At 42.5% G+C, this 19,731-nt stretch overlaps 2 protein-coding genes across 2 annotated transcripts in view; one reads left to right on the top strand and one right to left on the bottom strand.

Annotated features, from left to right (window-relative positions):
* The window catches only part of LOC125451593 (oxygen-regulated protein 1-like), a 179,394-nt gene extending 163,142 nt beyond the window's left edge, over window positions 1-16,252 (top strand). Inside the window, exons 10-11 of the mRNA XM_048528871.2 lie at window positions 4,081-4,255; window positions 16,195-16,252. The gene's annotated coding sequence lies outside the window, so the exon portion shown is untranslated. The remainder of the gene's footprint in view (window positions 1-4,080; window positions 4,256-16,194) is intronic.
* The window catches only part of LOC132209586 (uncharacterized), a 71,497-nt gene that overhangs the window by 9,050 nt on the left and 42,716 nt on the right, over window positions 1-19,731 (bottom strand). The gene's annotated exons all lie outside the window — the stretch shown is intronic.

Below are 19,731 nucleotides of genomic sequence, written 5' to 3'. Positions count from 1 at the left end.
TGTAACCTGCAACATCCTCCTACACTATCCTCAACGCCACCAACTTTAGTGTTATCTGCAAATTTACTAACCCATCCTTCTATGCCCTCATCCAAGTCATTTATAAAAATGACAAAAAGCAGTGTCCCCAAAACAGATCCTTGCAGTACATCACTAGTAACTGAACTCCAGGATGAACATTTTCCATTAACCACCACCCTCTGTCTTCTTCCAACTGGCCAATTTTTGATCCAAGCTGCTAAATCACCCTCAATCCCATGACTCCATATTTTATGCAATAGCCTACCGTGGGGAACCTTATCAAATGCTTTACTGAAATCCATTTACACCACATCAACCGCTTTAACCTCATCCACCTGTTTGGTCACCTTGTCAAAGAACTCAATAAGGTTTGTGAAGCACGACCTACCTTTCACAAAGAATTGTTTATTTGCCTAAAGAGGTCATCGGAGATCACTCCTTTCAAAGGGTATTTTCCTATCCTCCAAAATCCAACCCCAAGATTCCAAAACAAAATCCAATAAAACTTATGAATCATGCATATTGATCTGACACATCTTGTACATTGTGAAATTACATTTCAAAATGACTATATTCATTTGCAAGTATTATTGTTGTGCTGGTTTCAGAAAAAGCTGTGGCAACTGAAATTCCTCTGGACAAATAAATCTTGGCAGTTTCCAGATTGGAAGGATTTCCTGTTTATGAAGGTGACATGTTAATGATTTGATACCTTAAGGACAATTTGAATGCAGTCATTAGCCCTTGAACCAGAGAAGACTCGCTAATTTAGTAAACTCCCTCTTTGTGATGCCATTTTGGAAGTTAATGGAGTTTCCCACCCAAGCAAAGGGGATATCTGTAAATACCTTGACGCAACTCTGTGCAGTTGGCTATGATATTTCACAAAGGCCTCATCTGAGTGCGGGAAAGAGTAGGCAGACAGATTCAGAGCACCTATGACTTTGAGAGCCATTGGCAGGATATAGATATTGACAGATTGGTGCCAGAATTTGAAATGAAATATGAAACTCTGATAGAAAGGTATCACACGTTTATCTATCACAAGAATTCTCTCTTTAACTGTATTATTTATACCTTCTGTAAACCATCAACCAGTCATAGATGCATGAATTTGACTTTCAATAACAAGACCATCTTTAAGTTTAGCTTTTAACTAAATAAGTACTGGCCTATTTTCTTTGAAACCAGAACAAGTAAAAAGGATTGTACTTTCTGCTGAGACTGTGGGCACTTCCTGGATCTACTTTACTGAAGGAAATGGAGGGTAAAGGAAGTGTAGCTTTATACCGTTTTCTAATAATGGCAGTTTGTAAACTCATATTACAAGGCTAAGTATGTCCATTTGCGAAAACAATTTAAAGTAAGTATCATATTTAAGAGGGCAAAATGAATGCACATTATGACTTCAATTAAACAAAAGTTTTTTTTTAATCTTGCGACTCTTCCACAAGCTGCAAGCAGCCAGCTTATCAAATGAACCAGTTGGGACTGAATTAGAATACTGCTGACATTTAATTGTCATTTCCTTCCATTCTGCATTCATCCTTCTCCTCCTTGGTGTCTCCTGTGCTGTCACCAACATTTGACCTTGGGTCCTCCCTCTGATGTCTCATCCTTCTATGGTTCAAATGTGTAGAAGTGCCATCCCTGTTCTGCAGCTTCTTTGCCATGATGCATATTCTCCCTCCAGTTGAGCACACCGTCCTTCCTGCCACAGGTTCCCAAGTCATGAGGAGCCAGAATATCCAAGCATCTAATACTACAGGCCCCTCCCTTTCAACACCCTCGGTATTATTCACATATCTGTAACTTAATTTGCTGACGTTTGTGGGGCATGGTGAAAAATTTTAAAGCTGTCCAGAAGAATGCCTATCTTCTCCAAAATGCTCTAATGAGGGCAACATGGTGGCTCAGTGGTTAGCAGTGCTGCTTCACAGTGCCAGGGATCTGGGTTCAATTTCATCCTTAGGCTACAGTCTGTGTGGTGTTTACACATTTTCCCCCATGTCTGCATGGGTTCCTCCAGGTGCTCGGTTTCCTCCCACAGTCCGAAGATGTGCAAGTTAGGTGGTTTGGCCATGCTAAATTGCCCATAGTGTCCAATGATGTGCAGGCTAAGTGGGTTAGCGATGGGAAATGCAAGGTTACAGAGATGGGGGTGGGTCTGGGTGGGTTGCTGTTTGGACTCAATGGACTTAATGGCATGCTTCTACACTTTAAAGATTCTATGACATCATCAATTTCTTTGTCGGTGTAAACCACATCCTCAAGTTTGTAAGATCCCCAAGTCATATTTCTGGAACTTCAGTGATAAAAATTACTTCTGAGTGAAAAGCACCATTGCCTCTGTGAACTTTACTTGCATGAAATTTGTCCTGTACTCCCCTCTCCAATGCATGCAGTGAAAACCTTGGGGGCCAAGTACAGGGAGTGGGCCTCCAATGCCATTTTCTCAAAGGTTCCAAACCCTTCCACTGCCATGTAAATTGCTACATGTTTGATCCCACAGTTCTCTTAACCTCCTCATTGAAGTTTTGTTTTATCAACTGTGCATGATTTGATTTAAGATTTCCTAAGAAATCCAACTCTATTATTGAGACTAGTTGTGTTCATCTCTATTCTGGAAGGTGACCATCTTCACTTTCTATGGATACAACCACAAGATGTAAACTAAAAGTAAACACAAAATAGAAAGATGATAAGCAGGTAGCATCAGTGAGGGCTAGTGAGGCCGTTACCATTGCAGACTGAAAATCTTTGCCCACTGACTGTCCCTTCTGCAATGTCTTGGGCTTTTAATATACACAATCTATATCTGTTGGAGGACATTGCAACAAAATTACTATATTAATTTGAATTTGTGTAATAGTTGTCTAAAAATAGAGGAATGAGGTGTGAGTGCATAAAGCACCAATAAGGAGTTAAAGAAAATGTAATCCATGCATTCTGTTTACCAACGTCTTGCTTTTACCCGCAGCTTGCAAAGTAACAGAAATAAATTAGGTAATTGCCCATTTGCAGTGGAAGAGCTGTATGGCAATTGCAGTAGCAACCTCCTTAAGTCATACGGACATCTATCATGAATTCTCCTATTGATCTTTTGGCTAATTTAAAAATCAAATGTGGTCAATTTAATCCGGCATGGAAAATATCTATATTCTTGTAGTGAGGAGTAGGAAGATCCTACCTTTACATTCAAAGTTGTGTCATAATTTGATGTCCCAGAATGAAAGCCCCAGCCAGAACCCTTGCACCAAAATGTGTGTTTTCTTTTCCTAGTTGTCGTAGTGTACAATTCACAATACAATTCTGTGGCATGGAATGACAAAGGCTTTGGGAACCAGTAGTTCATGGTTGAAGTATTTGTAGCAGTATGTCTTTTTTCACTTGGCTTTAATCTGCTTCCTAATACAACTCCATATCAACATGAGATAACAAGGTGTAGAGCTGGATGAACACAGCACGCCAAGCAGCATCAGAGGAGCAGGAAGGCTGACGTTTTGGGTCTAGACCCTTCTTCAGAATACCCTTTTTCTGAAGAAGGGTCTAGGCCCGAAACATCAGCCTCCCTGCTCCTCTGATGCTGCTTGGCCTGCTGTGTTCATCCAGCTCTACACCTTGTTGATCAGATTCTCCAGCATCTGCAGTTCCTGCTATCTGCATATCAATATGGCCATTTCTTGAGGTAACTCTTTGGGAGAAAAGTTGCAGCCATTCTGACATTCATTGTTTGTAATGGATTGTGAGTAGCTGGCACCAGATGACATACATCTGGCAGTACCTGTATACTAACAACTTCAACTTGCAAGATACATGTTGTTTTTAGGATTTTCCTTTATTATTCAAGCTCCCTGGAAGGGCTATTGTGTCCATGCTGTTTTTGTTTAATGGATATTTTATTCCCGACGGATCTTCGTTTGTCCAAAATCTGATCTGGAACTAAGTATTAACTCTGAAACAGCCTTATATTTTTGACTACATGTACCTTCATTGATAGATTTATAAAATAATTGTTTATAGCTTATTCTTCATTGGTGTTTTTTTTCCAATTGCAAGCTGTGTCCTTGGGTGTGCTACAGAAGATACTCCTCTGCACAGAAAATGATTAAAAAATCTTCGAGTCACTGTTTTTGAATCTATAAAAAGCTTACCTTGAGTGTCGGTGCCTTCCATTTCTGGTTGTAGCAGCAGCGCGAGCGGGAGCTTGGAGCAGGGGCGTGTCGGGAAGCCGGTGAGTCACTGTTTTTGAATCTATAAAATGCTTACCTTGGAGCAGAGGTTTCTGGGAAGGAAGTGACTTTTCTTTTCATCCTTCAGCTATAAAACTGATCGTTGTGATAGTGAGGCAAAGAACAGGGAGAGATTTCAGCTGAACACGTGGCTGCAGTGATGGTGCAGGAGGGAGGGCTTCAGGCACATGGACAATTGGGGCTCATTCTGGGGAAGGTGGGACCTCTACAAACAGGACGGTCTCCACTTGAACCAGAGGGGCACTAATATCCTGGGTGGAAAATTCGCTAGTGCTATTCGGGTGGATTTAAACTAGCTCAGAAGGGGGATGGGAAACTGAGGTGTAGTCCTAGTACACAGGAGGATGAGCGTAGGGAGGACATGGTCAGGACCTCACTGTCACAGGAGTGTGTTGGCAGACAGCAAGCTGGATTGAAGTGTGTCTACTTTAATGCCAGGAGTATCTGGAATAAGGTAGGTGAGCTTGCAGCTTGGACAGGTACCTGGGACTTTGATGTTGTGGCCATTTCGGAGACATGGTTAAAGCAGGGTCAGGAAGGGATGTTGCAGGTTCCAGGGTTTAGATCTTTCATTAAGGTCAGGGAAGGTGGTAAAAGTGGGGGAGGTGTGGCTTTGTTGGTCAAGGACAGTATAACGGCGGCTGTAAGAATTTTTGAGGACTCGCCTACTGACGTGGTATGGGCTGAGGTTGCCGAGGAAGGTTTGTCGACTGAGTCAGTATGGGTGGAAGTTAGGAACAGCAAGGAGCAGTCACCTCACTGGGCGTTTTCTACAGACACCCAAATAGCAGGAGGGAGATCAAAGAACGCATTGGCTGGCAGATTGTTGAAAAGTGCAAACGTAGCAGGGTTGTTGTTATGGGTGACTTCAACTTTCCCAATATAGACTGGAACCTCCTTTAGTGCAGATGGTTTGGACGGAGCCGTTTTTGTCAGGTGTGTTCAGGAGGGTTTCCTTACTCAGTATGTGGACAGGCCGATGAGGGGGGAGGCCATTTTCGATTTGGTGTTCGGCAATGAGCCACGACAGGTGTCAGATCTCGTGGTGGGAGAACACGTTGGCGACAGTGACCACAACAGCCTCATATTTACCATAGCTATGGAAAGGGAAAGGAGCAGTTACCATGGGAAGATATTTAACTGGGGTAAAGGAAACTATTATGCTATCAGACAGGAGTTGGGAAGTACAGATTGGGAGCAATTGTTCCACAGAAAGGGCACAGCAGACATGTGGAGGCTGTTTAAGGAGCAGTTGTTGCGAGTGATGTATAAATTTGTTCCTCTGAGACAGGTAAGAACGGGTAAGATTAAGGAGCCTTGGATGACGGGTACAGAGGTGCTTCTCGTCAAAAAGAAAAAGGCAGTGTGCGTAAGGTGGAGGAAGCAGGGTCTAGCACATCTTTAGAGTATTACAGGCTTGCTCGGAAGGAGCTCAAAAGTGGACTGAGGAGGACCAGGAGGGGGCACGAGAAAGGCTTGGCAGGAAGGATTAGGGAGAACCCGAAGGCATTTTACTCGTACGTGAGGAATAAGAGAATGATCAGGGAGAAGGTAGGGCCGATCAAGGATAGCGTAGGGAACTTGTGTGTGGAGACTGAGCAGATGGGGAAGCCCTAAATGAGTTTTTTGCTTCGGTTTTCACTAAGGAAAGGGACCTTGTTGTGAATGAGAATTTTGAGGAGCAGGAAAACAGGCTTGAACAGATCAAGATTGAGGAAGTTGATGTGCTAGAAATTTTGGCAAACGTTAAGATTGATAAGTCCCCAGGGCCAGACCAGATTTATCCTAGGTTGCTCCGGGAAGTGAGAAAAACAGGATAGTGAAGAAGGCATTTGCTATGCTTCTATTTACTGGTCAGTGCATTGAGTACAGGAATTGGAAGGTCATGTTGCAGCTGTACAGGACATTGGTCAGACCACTTTTGGAATACTGTGTACAATTCTGGTCTCCCTGCTACCAGAAGGATGTTGCCAAACTTGGAAAGATTGAAAAAAGATTTACAAGGATATTGCCAGGGTTGGAGGATTTGAGCTGTAGAGAGAAGCAAGTTTGGGACTATTTTCCCTGGAGTGTTGGAGGCTGAGGAGTGGCTTTATGGAGGTTTATAAAATTATGAGGGGTATGGAAAAGATGAGCCAAAGTCTTTTCCCCAGAGTGGAGGGGTCCAGAACTAGACAGTATACGTGTAAGGTAAAGGGGCAAGATTTAAAAGGGACTTAAGGGGCAAGTTTTTCACACAGAGGGTGGTGTGTGTATGGAATGAAGAAGTGATGGAGGCAGGTATAATTACAACATTTGAAAGACATCTGGATATTTAGATGAATAGGAACAGTTTAGAGGGATATGGGCCAAATGCTGGCAAATGGGATGAGATTTATTTAGGAAATCTGGCCATCATGGACAAATTGAACTGAGGGGGCTTGTTTCTGTGCTGTACATCTGAGTTTTTGATTCCACAACTTGCCTAACTCGTCCCAATGAACCCATCCTGATGCACTTTCCAATCCAGCCTTCTTAATCCTCCTCTTAAGGAACAAGATGCACTCCCAGTGTTAATCATCTTTCATAGGATCATCATAGAATTCCTACAATGTGGAAGCATCCCACCCAGACCTACTCCTTCCCCCCCACCCTCTCCCCATCTTCAAAGAGCATCCCACCCAGACTCATCCCTCTACCCTTTGCATGTAATCCTAATTTCCCCTGGTCAATCCACCTAGCCTGCACATCCCTGGACACTATGGGATATTTAGCACGGCCAATTCATGCAACCTGCATATCTTTAAAATATGGGAAGAAACCAGAACATCCGAAGGAAACCATGCAAACATGGGGAGAATGCGCAAACTCCACACAGAATTGTCTGATTGGCCTGCAACTCTTAGCCAAAGGACATCCTCTGAAGTTTGGGGATCAGGAATGCAAAATTCATGACGTTTGGCAGTGTACTGCCAGATGACCAGCAAATCCAGTCAAGGTTTCCTACTGCCAACCTTTCAGCAAATGGGAAGGACGAGACCCTCTGCATTAAAAAAAACTAATGTCTTTCTGAGAAGAGATGAAGGAAAATAATTGAGAGAAACAAAACTGCCAGGAGAAATAATTGAGCAAACAGTTAATATATAAAATTCCTCAAATGTATATGGCTGTTTTCTGGCATACCTCTGAGATAGCAGCAGACTATCTCCTGGAATATTGCAGAAATTATGCCGATCCCTGCCATATGTAGGTGTTTCTGATTTACTTTTTAGGGGATGCTCTGTTCCTTTTAGTACGTAAATGATGGCGTCTTGGGGGTATGTATGGTGAAATGCAATGGGGAAAGAGTTTTTGACTTCTCATTCTATCCAATAACTGGAGTTCTCACTTGGGTAGCTCAGTCTGAACCCATTGTCTAAAATAGGAGGTGTAACAGGAAACTAAAAGCTTTCTTTTAAAAAAATGCTTTTACTGTGAATATTGGCCAATGGTTCTAGAACTTGGACAGAAATAGAATAAGGAGACTTGAACAACTTTCTTCAAGTGCTGGTTGAGTGCTGGAACATCTCACTGCATGGAGTTGGAAACAGACATGTACCAGATGTACCCCTGTAATGATGCTTCCACCAACCTTTCCAATATTTATTAGGTATCTGCTAATTGGTCTCTACAAACTCTTTGTTCTTGCCATAACCAATGGATCATAGTCTAAGGAATTTATGCTTCAATATGTATCAAATAGGAGATAAATGATTTTTAAAATCAATTCTAGAGTTTTCTTACACGTCTGTGCTACATATACGAACAAAGTATTACACTGTTATATTATTCTGATCACGCCTCAAGTAACAAACCTGTGCTCGAAACATTATTAACCAATTTGAAACTCTCCCTTCTAACATTTTAGACCGAACAATCCTACTCAAAATGCATAATGCACCTTAAGAAAAGAAACTATGTAAGATCCTAGGTAATATGCATGCAAGAAAGAAAAAGAACCTGCTACGTAAATAAGTGCTGAAGCTCTTAACACAAAGAAAGCTGAATATTGTTCATTTTTGAGCATGTAGTTAGTTTTTTCTTGTATTTTCAGAAATTCAGCAAGATCAGAATTCCAAGGGAAACTAGTCAAGGCAAGAGCACATAAAAATTATTGGCTGGACCTTTATTATTATGACTGTTAATTATGAAAAAGCTAATTCAAATTAATTTAATCCAACCTTGCAGTTGTTCTTCAGAACAAAAAAGTCAATTTTCATCAGTCCAACAATCTCCTTTGAACTAGTCATTCGAAAGCATGCAAATAATGCATTAACATCCCTCCAGTATTTGTTTCAGTTTCCTGATGGGATTCATCTTGCATGCAGTCCCATTATGGAACCTCAACTTTCTAGAAGCATAAAATTGCAATACTGACATCAACAATCTAAATAAGAATGCCTATATTTGTAGGAAGCCATCCTAAGAATCTTCCTTTTTCCCAACTCTCTTAGCCAGTCCTCTACCTTTGCTAGTCCAAAACTGCCACCACCAAGGGCTCTTATCTTAATGAAGTAGCCTTACTTTATCAAACGCCTTTTGAAAATCTCAATAAATCACGTTTACCAGTTTTTTTTTTTCTCCTGCTTATTATCTTTTCAAATAACTTGAATATATTCAACCTCTGGCCCAGAGGCAGGGATATTGCCAACAAAACATCTGTCCCTCAAACTCTTCTCATATACGAACAAACTGCTTCAGGTGAAAAACCAGCAATGTGTGTGCTTCATATGCCAATAGATTTGAGAAAGAACCAAAGAAGGTGGGATTACAACTCTATAAATCAAATCAAAAATTTCCAAAGCAGCCTCATTATGTATCAGGTGTGAACATCTATCATTTTGCTTAATAAAAGAACAACAAGGGGCTAAATATAATTGTTATTTCAGTATCAACCATACTTAATTAAATCATAAGCACTTATCTTATTCCAAATAATGAGAATTTTTTCATTAACAGCAGTAGACAAATGGGAGGTGATGGTCACCACTAGAAATTTTCATCTAGCTGGCACTGAACTAACTGTGATCATTTACGTATTTGAACATAGAACATACAACAGTACAGCACAGTCCAAGCCGTTCGGCCTACGATGTTGTGCCGACCTATTATCGTACTTTAAGGTCAAACTAGCCTCCATACCCTATATTTTACTATCATTCATGTGCCTACCCAAGAGTCGCTTGAATGTCCCTAATGTATCTGACTCCACTACCACCGCCAGCAGCACATTCCACGCACCACCAGTCTCTGTGTAAAGAACTTATCTCTGACATCTCCCCATACCTTTCTCCAATCACCTTAAAACTATATCCCCTCAAAATAGTCATTTTCACCCTGAGAAAATGTCTGTGTCTATCCACCGTATCTGTGCCTCTCATCAAGTCACCTCTCATCCTTCTTCGCTCCAATGAGAAAAAGCCTTAGCTCCCTCAATCTTTCCTCATAAGACCTGCCCATGAATCCAGGCAGCTTCCTGGTAAATCTCCTCTGTACCTTCTCTAAAGCTTCCACATCCTTTCTGCAATGAGGTGAACAGAACTGAACACAATATTCCAAGTGTGGTCTAACCAGTGGTGGAAAGACCCACAGCATAACCTCATGGCTCTTAAAGTCAATTCCCCTGCCAACGAAAGCCAACACACCACACACCTTCTTAACAATCCTATGTACTTGGGTAGCAAATTTGAGGGATCAATTGGTGTGGACCCCAAGATCCCTCTGTTCCTCCACACTTCCAAGAATCCTTCCGTTAACCATCTACATTCAAATTCAACCTTCCAATATGAATCACTTCACACTTTTCTAGGTTGAATTCCATCTGCCACTTCTTTGCCCCGCTCTGCATCCTGTCAATCTCCTGTTGCAACCTACAACAGCCCTCACACTATCTACAAATCCACCAGCCTTCATTTCATTGGCTAACTTACTAACCTACACTTCCACTTCCTCATTAAAGTCATTTATAAAGATCACAAAGAGGAGAGATCCCAGAGCAGATCTTTGCGGAACACCACTGGTCACTGAGCTTCAAGGTGGATACTTACCATCTACTACCACCCTCAGTCAGTCAATTCTGTATCCAGACAGCCAAATTTCCCTGAACTCCATGCCTCCTTACTTTCTGAATGAGCCCACCATGGGGAACCTTATCAATTGCCTTGTTAAAATCCATTTCCACCACATTCACTGCTCAACCTTCATCAATGTGTTTTGTCACATCCTCAAAAAATTCAGTAAAGCTGGTAAGGCATGACCTGTCCTTCACAAACCCTATTTATAATCAAACTGTGTTTTTCCAAATAATCATAAATATCCTCTCTCAGAATCCTCTCCAATAATTTGCCCACCACAGAAGTAAGACTGCCTGGTCTATAGTTGCCAGGATTATCCCTATTCCCTTTCTTGAGCAATGGAATGACATTTGCCACCCTCCAATCATCTCGTACTACTCCAGTGGACAGTGAGGGCACAAAGATCATGGTCAAACGTGCAGCAATCCTTTCCCTCGCTTTCCGTAATAACCTTCGGTATATCATGTCTGGCCCAAAGGATTTATTTATCCTCATGTTTTCAAAATTTCTAGCACATCCTCCTTCCTAACATCAATGTCTTCAAGCATGTTTCATCATCAAGGTCCCTCTCACTGGTGAATACTGAAGCAAAGCATTCATTGACGACCTCCCCTACCCCCTCTGACTCCAAGCACAAGTTCTCTCCATTATCCTTGATGGGCCCTACCCTCGCTCTGGCCATCCTCATGTTCCTCACATCCGTACAGGACATCTTGGGGTTTTCTCACCAAATACTTAATATAATTCCTCAATTTGTTGTGGGGGGGGGGGGGGGGCAGAATTCTTAGAAGCCCATTCAAATCACTACAAAAAAGACTAACAGTGTTAAAAAAGGATGGTTCATGTCACCATGGCCTCAAACAGACGATGTAAAATGGATGAAGCTCAGTTAATCCTATTAAATCCTCTTCACCTATGTCGGAACATTTGTTATTGTTAGGGTCACACCCAGTGCATGGTGTATGTGTGTGAGATTGCGGCGGGGGAGGGGGGAGCGCAGGGGAAGGTGATGGGAGAATGGATGGGTTAATGGGTCTGTGCGAGATAACTTATCTTGAGTTAATTTCAGCCAACGGGAAGTTTTCCTATTGATTTCCATTTATTCCAGTTTTGCTCAGGATCTTGACGCCAAATTCAGTCAAGTGTTGCTTTGACGTCAAGGACAATCATTCACATCTCACTTCTGGAGTTCAGCTTCTTTGCCAATGTTTGAGCCAAGACTGCTAAATGGTCAGAAGTGGAGTGGCCCCAGTTGAAGCCAATCTTAGCGTCAGCGAGTACCTTATAAAACATTTATTCAAGGAATTATGAGTATCACTGGCAAGGCCAGTATTTTTGCTGATGACTGATTGCCCTGGAGTTTATTGGATTGCTAGGCAATTTCAGCAAACAATGGAATCTCATGTGGCCAGACCAAGTCTCCACTAAAAGACTTTAGTGAACTGGATGGGCTTTTCTGGCAATTTATTATAGCTTCATGATGACCATTACCAATACTGGCTTTTCTTTTCAGAATGGGGCAGAATGGTGGCCCAGAGATTAGCACTACTACACCCCAGTGCTTGGGGGATTGGGATCAATTCCACCCTCGGGCAACTACCTGTATGGAGTTTGCACAATCTCCCCGTGTCTTCGTGGGTTTCCTCCAGGTGCTCTGGCTTCTTCCCACAATTCAAAGGTGTGCAGGCTAGGTGGATTGGCCATGCTAAATTGCCGATAGTGTTCAGGGGTGTGATATAGGGGGTTAGGTCTGGATGGGATGCTCTGAGGGTCGGAGTGGACTTGTTGAGCCGAAGGGCTTGTTTCCACACTGTAGGGATTCTATGATAATTATTAGAGAGTTCCAAAAATTAACATTGCTAATAATTAAAACTTTTGTTAAAAAGGTAGCTCTGAGTTGATATAACTGTCAACAATCCCTTCCATTACTTTGTTGATGATTAAGAGGAGACTGATGGGATTGGTAATTAATGGGTTGTATTTGTCCTGCTTTTTGTACACAGGGCAATCTTGAGTAATTTTGCACATTGAAAGTAGATGCTGATGTTGTAGTTGCTCTGGTACAGCTTTGTTAAAGTAACATATAGTTTTGAAGCAAATGTCTTCACTATATTGCCAACATGTTATGAGAGCATATAGCCTTTGCAATATCCAGTGTCTTCAAATACCTCTTGACATATGTGGAGTGTATCAAATTGGCACATAAATCAATGATGTCAGGACCTTGAGAAGAGATCAAGGTGGCTCATCCATTTGGCATTTCTGGCTTAAAATTGTTTCAAATGCTTCTTTCTTGCCCTTTGCACTTAACTCTTAGGTTCCCCTTTTATTGAGATTGGGGGTATTTGTAAAGCCACCTCTTCTTTCACTGTATATGTCCGGACTGAAGAGATTAGATCTGATCCATTGATTGAGGGTTGCATAACCCTGTGTATCACTTGTTGCTTATGCAGCTTGGTTGACAAGTAGTCCTGCATTGCTGCCTCACCAGACTGATATCATTTTAGGTCTGGCTGAAGTTCTGAAGCAGTCATATCAGACTTGAAACATTAATTTTGTTTCTCTTTTTCCACAGTTACTGCTGGACCTGCTGAGCATGTCCAGCATATTTTATGTTTGTTTCAGATTTCAGCATCTGCATAATTTTGCTTTTGTATATAGCTATGGCTGGTGCTGCTATGTATGTCCTCCTGCACATACTTCATTGAACCAGGGTTGATCCCCCTAGCTTGATGTTGATGGTAGAGTGAAGCGATATGCTGGGCAGCTTGCAGATTGTTTTAGAGTGCTGCTCTGTGTTAACAACCCATAGAGGCTCATCATTAGGCAGAAAGAGGAAACAGGTTACTGCCCATGGAATATGAGCGGCCAGGGACTATATAAAAAAAAGAATCAAAATGGTAGTAATCTTCAGAGCCATGAACAAATTGGCAGTCAACAAGACTGGAGGTAAACACATGGCTCAATGATTGGTGTGGGGCATATGGTTTCAAATTCATGGGACACTGACATCAGTACTGGGGAAGAAGGGAGTTGTTATGATGGGACAGACTCTTGCTGAATCATGCTAAGACTACTTTTCTTGTGAATTGCATGACTAAGGCTGTGGTAGGACTTTAAAATAAATTATTGGGGAGAGTACATGGGTTCAGTTGTGTGGAATGTTGTGGAAAAAGTTAAAAGGGAGGGGGGAGGGCTCAATAGCGCTTATTACAGCTTCCAGAACAAGTAATAGGACAGAACGAAAGGAAAGGGTCAAGAATTTATCTTCAAACACAATAGATGAAGAGCAATTAAGAAAAGGTGGGCATTCGACATAGGACTGAGGGTGTTCTTCTTAAATGTATGCATTATACAAAACAAAAATGAGTTTGTAGTGCAGATTGAAATTAGTGCGTGTGATTTTTTTTATCACAGAGATGTGGCTGCAAGGGGATCAGTGCTAGGAACTAAATACTCGAGGCTTTGAGTCCTATGGAAAGAACAGGCAAATAGACCAGGCAGGGGTGGGGGTGGGGGCTGGGCGCTGTCTTGTTAGTATGAAATTATTACTTTAGTAGTGAGAAAAAAGTGACATAGGATCAGAAGGTGTAAAATTTATGTAGGTAAATTTGAGAAACAGCAAGGGAAAAAGATCCCGATTCGTGTTGTATATAGGCCTCCAACAGTGGTTTGGATGTGGAGAAGTAAATAAATCAGGAGATAGATAAGTGATACGGCAATCAAAATGACTTTGATATGCAGGTGGACTGCAAAAATCAGGTTGACAGTAAATCTCAAGAAAAGGAACTTCTGGTATGTCCGAAGGTTGGGTTTTTTGGAGTAGCTTGTGGTATAGCTCACAAAGGAACAAGTAATTCAGGATTTGGCAAAGAGTAATGAGGCAAAATGGATTCAGGATCTTAAAATGAAGGAGCCCGAAGGGGACAGTGACCATGATATGATAGAATTCACCCTGCAGTTTGCGAAGGAGAAGTACCACTATTGCAATTGTGTAAAAGTAGTTACCAAAGACGTGAGGGAAGTGCTGGCCAAAGTTGATTGAAAGGGGAACCCATCAGGGAAGATGGTGGAGCAGCAATGGCAGGAGTTTCTGGCGGTAATTTTGATAAGAGTAGGTAATTCACAGCAGAAATTTATCCCAAGGAAGAAGAAATATGCTAAAGTGAGGATGAGGCAACTACGGTTTATGTCAGGGAAGTCAGGCACAGCATAAATGCAAAAGAAAGTTGTACAATGTGGTGAAGATTAGTGGGAACCCTATAAAAAACAGCAGAGGATAGCCAAAAAAAACCATCAGGATTGCAAAAATGAAATATTAGAGTAAGCTAGCTAGTATTATAACGAATAGTACAAGAGTTTTTTCAATATATTAAAGGTGAGAGAAAGGCAAGAGTGGGTATTGGATGTGGAAAGTTAGGGTGGCAATGTCAAAATAGTGAAGAAAGGACAGAGGACCTGAATAGGTTCTTTTCACCAATTTTCATGTTGGAAGATACGCGGATACCGGAACTCCAAGCGAGTCAGGGGACAGAGGTTAGTGTGGTAGCCTTCACTGAGGAGTAGGTGCTAGAGGATCTGAAAGATCTAAAGGTGGATAAGTCACTTAAAGATGGATGACAAACCAAAGGTTTAAAAGAGACAGTTGAGGAGAATGTAGAAGCATTTGTGGTGATCTTTCAGGCATCGCTGGAGTCAAGGAGGGATCCAGAAAACTGTAAAATGGCTAATGTGACACCCTTTTCTAAGAAGGGAAGGAGGCAGAAGCCAAGAAACTATAAACATGTTAGCCTGACGTCAGCCAATGGTAAGATTTTAGACTCCATTATTAAGTATGAGATTATGAGTGCTTAGAAGTGCATGGTAAAATTCCGTCGAGTCAGCATAGCTTTGTCAAGGGAAGGTCATATCTGTCAAATCTGTTAGAATTCTTTGAGGAGGTAACAAACAAGTCAGACAGAGGAGAGCCAGTGAATGTGATCTATTTGAATTTCCTGAAAGCCTTTGACAGGGTGCCGTACAGGAGGCTGTTAAATAAGATAAGAGCCCATGGTGTAGGGGTAAGTTACTGGCGTGATTAGAGAATTGGCTGAAATGGCAGAGGGCAGAGACTTTGGATAAAGGGATCTTTTTCAGGATGATTAGTGGAGTACTGGTGAATAGTGGAAATCTGCAGAGGTCCATGTTGGGGCCATAATTATTCACAAGTTATTTGGATGATGGAACTGAGGGCATTGTTGCTAAATTTAAAAATAACACAAAGAAAGGTAGAGGGGTAGGTAGGCTGGGAAAGGAGGAAGGCTGAAGTAGAACTTGGAAAGGCTAAGAGAGTTGGAAGATGGAATACAATCTAGGCGTAGGGGTTCAGGTTCATAATTCTTTAAACATTGCAGCACATGTAGACAAGATGGTTAAGATGGCACGCTTGCCTTCATTGTTTAGACCTTTGAATGTAGGAGTTGGGATGTCATGCTGAGGTTGTATAAGGTGTTGGTGAGGCCTCTTCTGGAGTACAGTGTCCAGTCCTGCTCACATTGTTTTAAGAAGGATACTATTAAGCTGGAGAATGCTCACAAAGAATTACCAGGATGTTGCTCAGAATGGAGAGTTTGAGTTATACGGAAAAGCTTGATAGGTCGGGACAATTTTCCACTGGAGTGTAGGAGGTTGAGGGGTGACCTTATAGAGGTTTATAAAATCATGAGGGGTATAGATAAGGTGAATGGTAGATGTCTTTACCCTTGGGTGGGCAATTTCAAGACTGGGAGGCATATTTTTAGGTGAGAGGAGAAAGATTTAAAAATGGCATTAAGGGCAATGTCTTACAGGGAAAGTTGTTCCTATGTGGAATGAACTTCAGGAGGAAATGGTGGATGCAAGTACAGTTACAATATTTAAAAGACATTTGGGTAAGTACCTTTTTTGCTTCTGTCTTTACGAAAGAAACGAACTTTGTAGTGAATGAAACCTTTGAAGAGCAGGTGTGCATGCTGGAATGGATAGAGATAGAGGAAGCTGATGTGCTGAAAATTTTGTCAAACATTAAGATTGACAAGTCGCCAGGCCCAGATCAGATTTGTCCTCGGCTGCTTTGGGAAGCGAGAAATGCAATTGCTTCGCCACTTGCGAAGATCTTTGCATCCTCGCTCTCCACTGGAGTCGTACCTGAGGACTGGAGAGAGGCAAATGTAATTCCTCTCTTCAAGAAAGGAAATAGGGAAATCCCCGGCAATTATAGACCGGTAAGTCTCACGTCTGTCATCTGCAAGGTGTTAGAAAGGATTCTGAGGGATAAGATTTATGACCATCTGGAAGAGCATGGCTTGATCAAATACAGTCAACACGGCTTTGTGAGGGGTAGGTCATGCCTTACAAACCTTATCGAGTTTTTTGAGGATGTGACTAGAAAGGTTGATGAGGGTCGAGCTGTGGATGTGGTGTATATCGACTTCAGTAAGGCATTTGATAAGGTTCCCCATGGTAGGCTCATTCAGAAGGTCAGGAGGAATGGGATACAGGGGAACTTAGCTGCTTGGATACAGAATTGGCTGGCCAACAGAAGACAGCGAGTGGTAGTAGAAGGAAAATATTCTGCCTGGAAGTCAGTGGTGAGTGGAGTTCCACAGGGCTCTGTCCTTGGGCCTCTACTGTTTGTAATTTTTATTAATGACTTGGACGAGGGAATTGAAGGATGGGTCAGCAAGTTTGCAGACGACACAAAGGTCGGAGGTGTCGTTGACAGTGTAGAGGGCTGTTGTAGGCTGCAGCGGGACATTGACAGGATGCAGAGATGGGCTGAGAGGTGGCAGATGGAGTTCAACCTGGATAAATGCGAGGTGATGCATTTTGGAAGGTCGAATTTGAAAGCTGAGTACAGGATTAAGGATAGGATTCTTGGCAGCGTGGAGGAACAGAGGGATCTTGGTGTGCAGATACATAGATCCCTTAAAATGGCCACCCAAGTGGACACGGTTGTTAAGAAAGCATATGGTGTTTTGGCTTTCATTAACAGGGGGATTGAGTTTAAGAGTCGTGAGATCTTGTTGCAACTCTATAAAACTTTGGTTAGACCGCACTTGGAATACTGCGTCCAGTTCTGGGCGCCTTATTATAGGAAAGATGTGGATGCTTTGGAGAGGGTTCAGAGGAGGTTTACCAGGATGCTGCCTGGACTGGAGGGCTTATCTTATGAAGAGAGGTTGACTGAGCTCGGTCTCTTTTCATTGGAGAAAAGGAGGAGGAGAGGGGACCTAATTGAGGTATACAAGATAATGAGAGGCATAGATAGAGTTGATAGCCAGAGACTATTTCCCAGGGCAGAAATGGCTAGCACGAGGGGTCATAGTTTTAAGCTGGTTGGTGGAAAGTATAGAGGGGATGTCAGAGGCAGGTTCTTTACGCAGAGAGTTGTGAGAGCATGGAATGCGTTGCCAGCAGCAGTTGTGGAAGCAAGGTCATTGGGGTCATTTCAGAGACTGCTGGACATGTATATGGTCACAGAAATTTGAGGGTGCATACATGAGGATCAATGGTCGGCACAACATTGTGGGCTGAAGGGCCTGTTCTGTGCTGTACTGTTCTATGTTCTATGTTCTACCTGAATAAGAAATGTTTGGAGAGATGAGGGCCTAGCACAAGCAGGTAGCACTAGTTTAGTGTTATGGTCAGCATGGACTGGTTGGGCCAAAGCGTCTTTTTCCATACTGTATGGCTCTATGACAATGTGAGGAAGTGTGAGATTATGCACTTTTGTAGGAAGATTAGAGGGGAAAGGCTTTGGAAATCTAAAGCACAAGGGGATCCTGGATCAGGATTCTCTTAAGTTTAATATGTAGGTTCAGTTGGCAGTTTGGAAGGAAAATGCAATGTTAGCCTTCAGTTCAAGAAGTCTAGTACACAGCAATGTACAGCTAAAGGTGTATAAAGCTCTGGTAAGACCGCATTTAGAATATCATGAGCAGTTTTGAGTCCCGTATTAAGAAAAGATGTGCTGCCCTTTGATGGTGTCCAAGAGGGTTTACAAGAATAATCCTGGAGATGAAGAATACTAAGAGGCCGAGACAAAGTGCATATGGAGAAGGTGTCTCCACTCATAGCATAGCCACAGACTGAAGGTTTGGAACTGAGGTATTTTCTTCAGCCATAAAGTGATGAATCTGCGGAACTAATTGCCACAGAAGACTGCAGAGGCCAAGTCACTGTGTGCATTTAAGACACAGGTAGGTCGGTTCTTGAATAATGAGGTCATCAAATGTTATGGGGAAAAGGCAAAGAAAAATGAGGGTGAGAAACTCATTGACCGTGATTGAATATGATGGACTGAATGGGCACGTTCTGCTCCTGTATCTAATGGTCTTGTAGTCTAATACAGATCCTTGTAAGACAGCACTGGTCACACATCCTACCAATTTGCCAACCTATCATCCCTACTGCCACTCAATCAATTTCCCATCCATGTCAGTAATTTGCCCTCAAATCTATGGGTTTCCATGTTAGTAAACGATCTCTGATGTGAAGCTTTATCAAATGTTTTCCAGAGGTCCATATAAACACCATCCAATTTACTGCCCACTGGCTTAATCACATCTTCAAAAGAATTAAGTGATGTTTGTCTGGCAAGACCTACCTGTCATGAATCCATGATAACAAAGTGTGAAGCTGGATGAACACAGCAGGCCAAGCAGCATCTCAGGAGCACAAAAGCTGACATTTCGGGCCTAGACCCTTCATCAGAGAGGGGGATGGGGAGAGGGTTCTGGAATAAATAGGGAGAGAGGGGGAGGCAGACTGAAGATGGATAGAAAAGAAGATTGGTGGAGAGGAGAGTTGCACTGGGAGAGAGATTCTCTGGAGGTTGGTCCGGAGGGAGGAGGGTAACTTCTTCAGGTTAGAAATAAAGGAAGGTGTGTGGGGCTTGGGGAGCGGTAGGAGAGTTGGTGCTAGGTGGATGCAGGTAGGGGGTATTGTGATCAGTCCATGGGAAAGGTGGAGCAGAAAGGCGAGTAGGAAGATGGACAGGTTGTAACAGGTCAGGGAGGTGAGGGGGAGGGGAAGGGCTGGACATGGGATAAGCCTGAGAGTGGAGGGATTTTGAAGTTGGTGAAGTCCATGTTGAGGACATTGGGCTGTAAGCTCCCAAGGTGAAATGTCAGGTGTTGTCCTTCCAGTTTACATTTGGCCTCACTCTGACAGTGGAGTAGTGCAAGGATGGACACGTTGTCAGGGAAGTGGGAGGGGGAATTAAAATGGATGACCACTGGAAGGTCAGAATTGTTGATGCTTACAGAGTGCAGATGCTCTGAGAACCGGCTCCCTAGTCTGTGTTTGGTCTCTCTGATATACGGGAGACCATAATGGGACAACAG

This window comes from Stegostoma tigrinum, chromosome 5 (assembly GCF_030684315.1).
Source record: "Stegostoma tigrinum isolate sSteTig4 chromosome 5, sSteTig4.hap1, whole genome shotgun sequence".
Taxonomy (NCBI): domain Eukaryota; kingdom Metazoa; phylum Chordata; class Chondrichthyes; order Orectolobiformes; family Stegostomatidae; genus Stegostoma; species Stegostoma tigrinum.
Note: the sequence above shows the minus strand (reverse complement) of the source record. Positions and strands in the feature narration are given on the sequence as shown.